Source organism: Myodes glareolus, chromosome 9 (genome assembly GCF_982192425.1).
Source record: "Myodes glareolus chromosome 9, mMyoGla1.1, whole genome shotgun sequence".
Classification (NCBI taxonomy): Eukaryota; Metazoa; Chordata; class Mammalia; order Rodentia; family Cricetidae; genus Myodes; species Myodes glareolus.
The window spans coordinates 72182469-72190538 of NC_142034.1; the positions used below are offsets into that span (position 1 = coordinate 72182469).

The following is an 8070-nucleotide window of genomic DNA, read 5'->3' on the forward strand; positions in this document are numbered from 1 at the left end:
ACTGAACTCCTGCTTTTGCACTTCTAGGAAACTTCCAGTCTCAGACAAAGGGCGCCATCACTGGGAGAAGCGGGCCTGCGTGGTGATTGTTTAGTATTTACAATAACATTTTTCATGAGTGGGGGGGGTCTGTCACTGCAGGAAATGAGATGCAAATTAATAACATGATGAAATAGGACACATGGCGGAAGGACTAATGAATTAAGTACCTTTAAAGCCTGGAGGAAAAAAATGTCTTCCAAAAGCAAACATACAAGTCTGGTGAGGTAACACACACTTATAATTTGGGAGGTGGAGGCAGGAGGATTCCTAGTTCAAGGTTATCTTTGGTTACATAGTGAGTTTGACGCCAAACTGGGATAATGAGATACACACATAAAAAGGAAAAAAAATAAAGAAAGAGATTAAAAATGAGAAGGGTCAGTGGGACAGCTCTGCAAGTAAACAGCTTGTCACCAGACCTGACGACCTGAATATCATCCACAGAACCCACATGGTGGACAGAGAGACAAGATTCCTGAGAGTTGTCCACTAATATTTCTCTCTTCCTTCCTTCCTTCCTTCCTCCCTCCCTCCCTCCCTCTCTCTCTCTCTTCCTCTCTCTCCTCTCTTCTCTCTCTTCCTCTCTTCTCTCTCCTCTCTCTCCTTTCTCTCTCTTCCCTCTCTCTTCTCTCTCCTCTCTCCCTTTCTTTCTCTCTCTTCCCTCTCTTTCTCTCTCTCTCTCTCTCTTTCTCTCTCTTTCTCTCTCCCTCGTCACCCTGCCTTTTTCTGATCAAACATTCGTGTTCAAGGCCCTCTAACCCTCCCATGCCCTTTTCCAACACTCAGCCCATTGGCTCGCCTCCATCATGGTTCTTTGGGGTAGAAGGCACAGAAATGGTCCTGTTATTTCCTCCCTTTAAAACAAATCAGTAAATACTGCTGGGCAGAGTGGTAAACAGAGTATAATCCCAGCACTCAGGAGGCAGAAGCAACATTAATGCAAATTCAAGGTCAGTGATGGCTATATAGTGAGATCCTGTTTCCAAAAACATCAAATTAAATACACAAATTTTAAACATCAATCTTAAACCACCAAGAAAAATCACTCCTGGAGATGATTCTTCCTCTCTTTCTCTTCCATCCTCCCTGACCAGCCTCAGAGAAGGGGGACTAAAAGCAGAAGCCACTATGGAAAGAGGACTTGAACCCCATAGAACAGGGACCAATCCTGGGACTGGAGGAAAGGGACTCTCCCTCATATCGGGTAACATGGTAGGGCACCACTGCTCTCTCGGATGCTCTCTATGACAAATGACAAAAACCCAGCTCAGAGCTGGGCTGAGGGCAGAGACTTAGAACCCAAACTACTCAAGAAGCTAAAGGAGGAGGAAGCATGCATTCAAGGCCTGCCTGAGTTACAGAGTGAGTTCAAGACCAGCCTAGACTGGATGAGACTCTGTCTCAAAATAAAAAGGAAAAAGAGGGTTGGGGATGTAGTTCAGTGCGGGAGGGCTTGCCAGTGTGTCTGCCACCATCTCCAACCCTGGCCCTCTACTCTGTCACTGCAGGCTCCTTGTAGCTCTTCACACCCTCCCACCCATTGCTTCTTCTGCCTGAGGGTTTGCAGACTGTTTCCACCTCCTTGGGATCCTTCATCAAACAGCACTGTCTCCACCTCACCTCCCACTGCCATGACAGAATACCTTACAGGGAAAGGGTCTGGCTGGCTCCCAGTGCCAGGTTACACCATCCATCCGTCCGTCACAGTGGGGAAGCCGCTGGCCACGTGACACCCACTGTCGAGAGCTGAGAACAATGAATGCACGCACGCGCTTGTTCTCCACTGGCCTGGCTAGTCTTGTTTCAACTTGACACAAGCTAGACTTGACTGAAAGGAGGGAACCGCAATTGAGAAAATGCCTCCATAAGATCCAGCTGTAAGGCATTTTCTTAATTAGTGATTGATGGGGGAGGGCCCAGCCCATTGTGGGTGGTGCCATTCCTGGGCTGCTGGTCCTGAGGCTGGAGAGATGACTCAGAGGTTAAGAGCACTGGCTGCTCTTCCAGAACTGAGTTCAGTTCCCAGCAACCACATGGTGGCTCACTACCATTTATAATAAGATCTGGTGCCCTCTTCTGGCATGTGTATATATAATAAATTAATAAATCCTTTTTTATTTTTTATTTTATTTAATTTTTTTTTTTTTTTTGGTTTTTTGAGACAGGGTTTCTCTGTAGCTTTGGAGCCTGTCCTGGAACTCACTCTGTAGACCAGCCTGGCCTTAAATTCAGAGGTCCACCTGCCTCTGCCTCCCGAGTGCTAGGATTAAAGGCATGTGACACCACTACCCATAAATTAATAAATCTTAAAAAATTAATAATAAAATTTTTAAAAAGCAAGCTGAGCAAGCCATGGGAAGCAAGCCAATAAAAAGCACTCTTTCACGGCCTCTGCATTGGCTCCCGCCTCCAGGTTCCTTCCCTGCTTGAATTTCTGTCCTGACTCCCTTTGATGATGAACTGTGATGTGGAAACATTAGGCCAAGTTGCCTTGGTCATGGTGTTTCATCACAGCAATAATAACACTAAGGAAAACATCCACTCTATAGAGGATGCCCCACCTGGGTAATGGTACGGCCCATGGTGTCTTCACACTCATCAAGATAATTTCCCACACACTTGCCGTGAGGCCGACCTAATCTAGACAATGGCCATTGAGACTCCTCCCTTCCAAGGTAATTCAAGACTGTGAAACTGAGGAAAACCAAACCCGTTCCTGATCATCCGCTTCCATCTTCCACTGCTGCCCGACATAAGTTCTACCCCCTTCAGCTTTTTGTCCCACTCTGTTGTTTGAATGAGACACGTGCCCTCAGGCACCCAGCAGGTGCTGTTATTTTGAAATAACTCCCTTGGAAACTCCTGCCCACCGTCCACTGGGGCACAGGGTCCTTGGGATTCAGAGATGTGAGATCAGGGTCATGTGACCTGGAGCAAACAAACTTTCTTTCTTCAGGTAGATGTTTCCTACTGCCTCGGTCAGCTCAGGCTTTCATAGCAAAGCACCCCAGGCCAAGTGGCTGAGACAAAAGCTGTGATTTTGCACCGTCTGTAAGATGGAGGTCATGGTGCCAGTAAGGTCTCTCAGGAGACCTTCTCCAGACTGGCAGGCAGCTATATTCTATTTCTTCCCACAGTGGAGAAAAGGAGCCTTGGTCTCTCTTCTTAGAGAGCACTGTCCCCATCCTGAGGGTCTCCTCCGCACGAGTCCATCTGACTGACCCTCCACTATCGTCATGTAACGAGGTAAGAACTCAGCGTTTGACTCTGCGTGGCACTCAGTGCGCGGCTCCCTCCTGAAAACGCCAAATGCCAAGGACAACCCTCAACAACTGCATGACAGAGGAGACGGCCTACCGAGCATTTGCATTTGTCTACGCAGGCCTTGGTCCTCTCTGTTGATGGCCTCCACCCAGCTCACCCACACCTGTTAGCCTGTCTGTAGTCACTCGGCCAACAGGATCTCCCTACCCTGCAAGAATATCACCACACAAGCCCACAGGGAGGGCCAGCCCTGGTCCGGACATATGCTTGGCAACAAAGCAGCAGTGAGGCCATGTCGACACAGCTGCCGTATTGCCCAAGGAGACCCCCTTGGGCCATAAATCCCAGCTAGAAGATGCCTTTCTCATCCCAAAGGCTAAAGGAGCCATGGTGGGGGAGCCACAGAGCCACATGAGTGGGTGCCAGGGTCAGGCAGATTGCCCCCTCCCCCAGCACCTGATTCCAAAGCCACCTGTGTCCATGAGCCCCTTACAGACGTAGATTCCATTTCCCTACAAATGTCTATGATTGTAGCAAATGAGGACTGAGAGACACGAGAGCCTGCTCAGTTCTGTGGAAGATGCCACCTGGTGTTTGGGGGCATTTCAGAGAGCTGTGTTAGCCACCTGTCAGGGATGGTGAGAGAAGCAGATGGAGCTCTTTGGAGAAGCATCAAACAAGTGCGAGATGAATCTGCACGGAGAAGGTAATGCAGTCGGGCCTGGGGAGCTGTGGGCGGGAGCGCTGAGCAAGAACCTAGTGATCTGCCGCTCCACTGGGCTCCAGGAGGGCAGCGGCAGAGTCAGCCCCTTCCCCAGCAGGCTCCCTCAGCGCCTGTCTCTTAGGGAGCTGACAGAGCATCTTAAGGAAAGAAAGGTTCAGTCTGAGAGTAGAGCCCACCGTGGAGAGACGGGCAGCAGCAGGGATAGGAGGCAGCCAGTCACCACTGGAACCCCATTAGGAGACAAAGAGATGAATGCTGGTGCTTGGCTCAATTTCTTCTTTCTGACCTGGACCCAAGCTCTGAAGATGGTGCACCTCACATTCAGGGTAGGGTTTCCCTCTTCATTTAAACCTTTCTAGAAATAGTCTCAGAGAATTAGCCAAAAGAGTGTTTCCGAAGGTGATTCAAAATCGAGTAACACTGACAGTGAAGACTGGCAATCACAGAGGTCCAATAATCCCGAAACCATTAAATGCAGGAGGCCAGAAGGGCCTTGTGACCAGATCCTAGATTATAGCCCTATTTTCCAACCACATCCTCCCCTCCCCAATATCATGGCTGGGAATAGTGAAGTGGGCGGGGGCTATCTTAGGGTTTCTATTGCTGTGAAGAGACACCATGACCATAGCAACTCTTATAAGGAAAGCATGTGGCAGCTTACAGTTCAGAGGTTCAGTCCATTATCATCATGGTGGGACACAGCAGCATGCAGGCAGACATGGTGCTAGAGCAGGAACTGAGAGACTTGACATCTTGACTCACAGGCAATAGGAAGTGATCTGTCTCACTGGGTGTGGCTTGGGCATATATGAGACCTCAAAGCCCACCTCCACAGTGACATACTTCCTCCAACAAGGCCACACCTTCTAAGAGTGCCACGCCCTTTGGGGGCCATTTTCTTTCACACCACCACAGGGGCTTTTGTTTTAAGGAAGAAATCATGGCATCCAACTTATCCACTGTGAGAAGGGCAAAGAGAGGGGGGCTGGCTTCAAAGATCCAAAATTAAAAGGAAATAAAAGACACAAGGAAGGCAGTGAGGACCAGTAAGATGGCTCAACAGGATGGCCGCCTGCCACCAAGACTGACAACCTGAGTTCAAGTCCCAGGATTCACATGGGAAGAAGAAACTGTCGGGGACCAGCCTTGACAAAAACACCTCTTGCCAGGATCGGGCTGTGGGTATTTAGAAATATTAGTAAAGAATACGAAGACATGTGTGAAAATAATAAAACAGAAAATCATAGAATAGTACCGGCAGGGAGTTCCAATGAATACTGAAATCCACCCACGTTTAATTTCCAATTGCTTAAAATACCCAACCACAAGAGGTAGGAGTAAGATAAAAACTGCATTAGCATGATACAAGGAAATGAACAGACCAGTTGAAGGTCGCGGGCTACATCCATAGTTAAACATTCTGCTGCCAGAACAAAACATGCTCATACCCTAGACCAAAACATCCTTTTTGTAGGCAAACCACTCCATGGGTGGAATCCAATGTTATCTTCTTAAGGGAACTGGAACCTTATTTGGATCCTTAAACTTTTGTTTGAAGTAGAAACAGATCTACTTCTCTATTCCTGAAATATAAGGTATGGATATCAGCCACATCTGTCTCTCACCTTGAGAGAGCAGAACTCTCTGCTCTGAATCTAGGTGAGACCTTTGTTTGAGGTAGAAACACAATAACCTTGAAGGAATCGAGTTCCAACTCTCTGACCTTTGGTCAAGGTGGAAGCAGGTTCACATTTTTGGGCCTCCACAAGAAGCAAAACATGCAAAGTTGTTCTTGACTTCCACATATGTGCTGTAGCACAGATGCATGTGCACACACATGTGCACGCGCACACACACACACACACACACACACACACGTATATGGCTGAGAGCAGGAAACTAAATAGATGGTTTGGGGTTTTAAAAAGAGTTCATTTAGGCCTCTCTCCGAGCTTCATCATGCCGCCCAAGGATGACAAGAAGAAGAAAGATGCCGGAAAGTCGGCCAAAAAAGACAAAGACCCAGTAAATAAATCTGGTGGCAAGGCCAAAAAGAAGAAGTGGTCCAAAGGCAAAGTTCGGGACAAGCTCAACAATCTAGTCCTGTTTGACAAGGCTACATACGACAAACTCTGTAAGGAAGTTCCCAACTATAAACTTATTACTCCAGCTGTGGTCTCTGAGAGACTGAAGATTCGCGGTTCCCTGGCCAGGGCAGCCCTTCAGGAGCTCCTTAGTAAAGGGCTTATCAAGCTGGTTTCAAAGCACAGAGCCCAAGTAATTTACACCAGAAACACAAAGGGTGGAGATGCCCCAGATGCTGGTGAAGATGCATGATCAGGTTCAATCAGCTGTACATTTGGAAAAATAAAACTTTATTAAATCAAAAAAAAAAGAGTTCATTTACACAGCCTGAAACTCATGACCCTCCAGCCTCACCTTCCCAAGTGCTGTGTGCTACCATGGACAGTTGGATTATCCTTATTTTCTTTTTTAATTATTTATTTATATTTATTTTATGTCTATTGGTGTTTTGTCTACATGCATGTCTATATGTGGGATTCCTTAGAACTGGAGTTACAGACAGCTATGAACTGCCATGGTGTACTAGGACTTGAATCCAGGTCATCAGGAAGAACCAACAATGTTCTTAATCGACAGGCCATCTATTCTTAGATAGGCCAACCCTATTCTTATTTTCTTTCAAGAAGAAAAGCCCGTCCCTCCACTGTATCCTTCCACACGGTCAGTATATGTCTCCTTAAAACAACAATCTTTTCTGACTTATTGATTTGATCACTGTTATGTGGGTTTCCATCCTGACCTAGGCATTTCTAGGGCCAGAGGGCACACAGTAGACAGAAGGAACAGAACCTCAGTTCTTCCAGAGTTTCTGGCTCTGAGTGAACAAGACATACTGAGCAACCACACGATTAGACACACGGCTGTTAACACCAGGTCTAGACTCTGATGGAGAGTGGAGGGTGTCTGAATGATGACATGTTTGAATGACAAAAGCTTTGACTCCTAAGCAGGCCACTTGGACTGTAGCTTGAGAAAGGACAAAGCCAGATATACATCACCATCACCTCTGGCCATCACCAGTGGAGGTTATGCTGGTGACAGAGATAGATCACCACGACCCAGGCCAAGGTCACAAATAACAGAGGCTTTCTCCCCTTTTGCCCTCAGCTCCTGGCCTCCAGTTCACTTCAGGAAGGAAGGAGAAAGCCAAGAATATGGGAACTGGGGATTCCCACATGCAACAACTCTCAAATGCCTTTTGTTTTCTGATTAAAATAGAAAAGCAGGGACCAACAGAGAGTAATGACGACCCTCATGCTGATCGATGGGCTTGAAATTCTAGTAAAAAAAAAAAAAACCTTTTGAAGGTAACTGAATGAAAATCACTTCATAGTCTCTTGTTTGGACATACAAAGACCCCCAGATATCAGTCATGTGCCGTGGGACCTCACAGGCTACAGACATGAAGAACTGGAGGACAGACCTGCCTAGTGTGCCTGTTTGGAGCTAGGCACTCAAAGTATTTTCTTACACTCTGAATGTGGGTAGAAAACGCTAACACTTCCTTCATCCCTGAGACCACATTCCTAGCCTCCAAGAATGGGGGTGTGGTGCCTCAGCTTCGGTCAAGCATCCCTTACCCTGTATTAGTGCCCAGAAACTGGGTGGCTTTGAACAACTGAAACTTATTCTTTCACAGTTCTGGATGCTAAGTCCAAAGTTAAGATGCTAATAAAATCCCAGATGGAGCCCTTCCACACCTGCCAACCAGCTTCCGGTACAGCAGCAGTCTTCAGTTCCATCACTCCTTTATGAACTACTATTCTTGTTGCCATGACCAAATAAACACCTGCCAAGAACCAACCAAAGGAAGGAAGGGCTTATTTTAACTCACAGTCTCTCATGGATTCCTCAATCAGGAAGCAAAGAGTGAACAGGAAGTGAGGCCTGGCTAGAAAACTTCAAGGCCCACCCCCAATGACTCACTTCCTCCCCAGTGACTCACTTCCTCCCCA

The 8070-nt window shown here is 47.1% G+C and overlaps 1 pseudogene; it reads left to right on the forward strand.

The window, feature by feature from the left end:
• Positions 1 to 5975: 5975 nt before the first annotated feature.
• Positions 5976 to 6425, forward strand: LOC148120970 (small ribosomal subunit protein eS25 pseudogene; annotated as a pseudogene).
• Positions 6426 to 8070: the final 1645 nt, after the last annotated feature.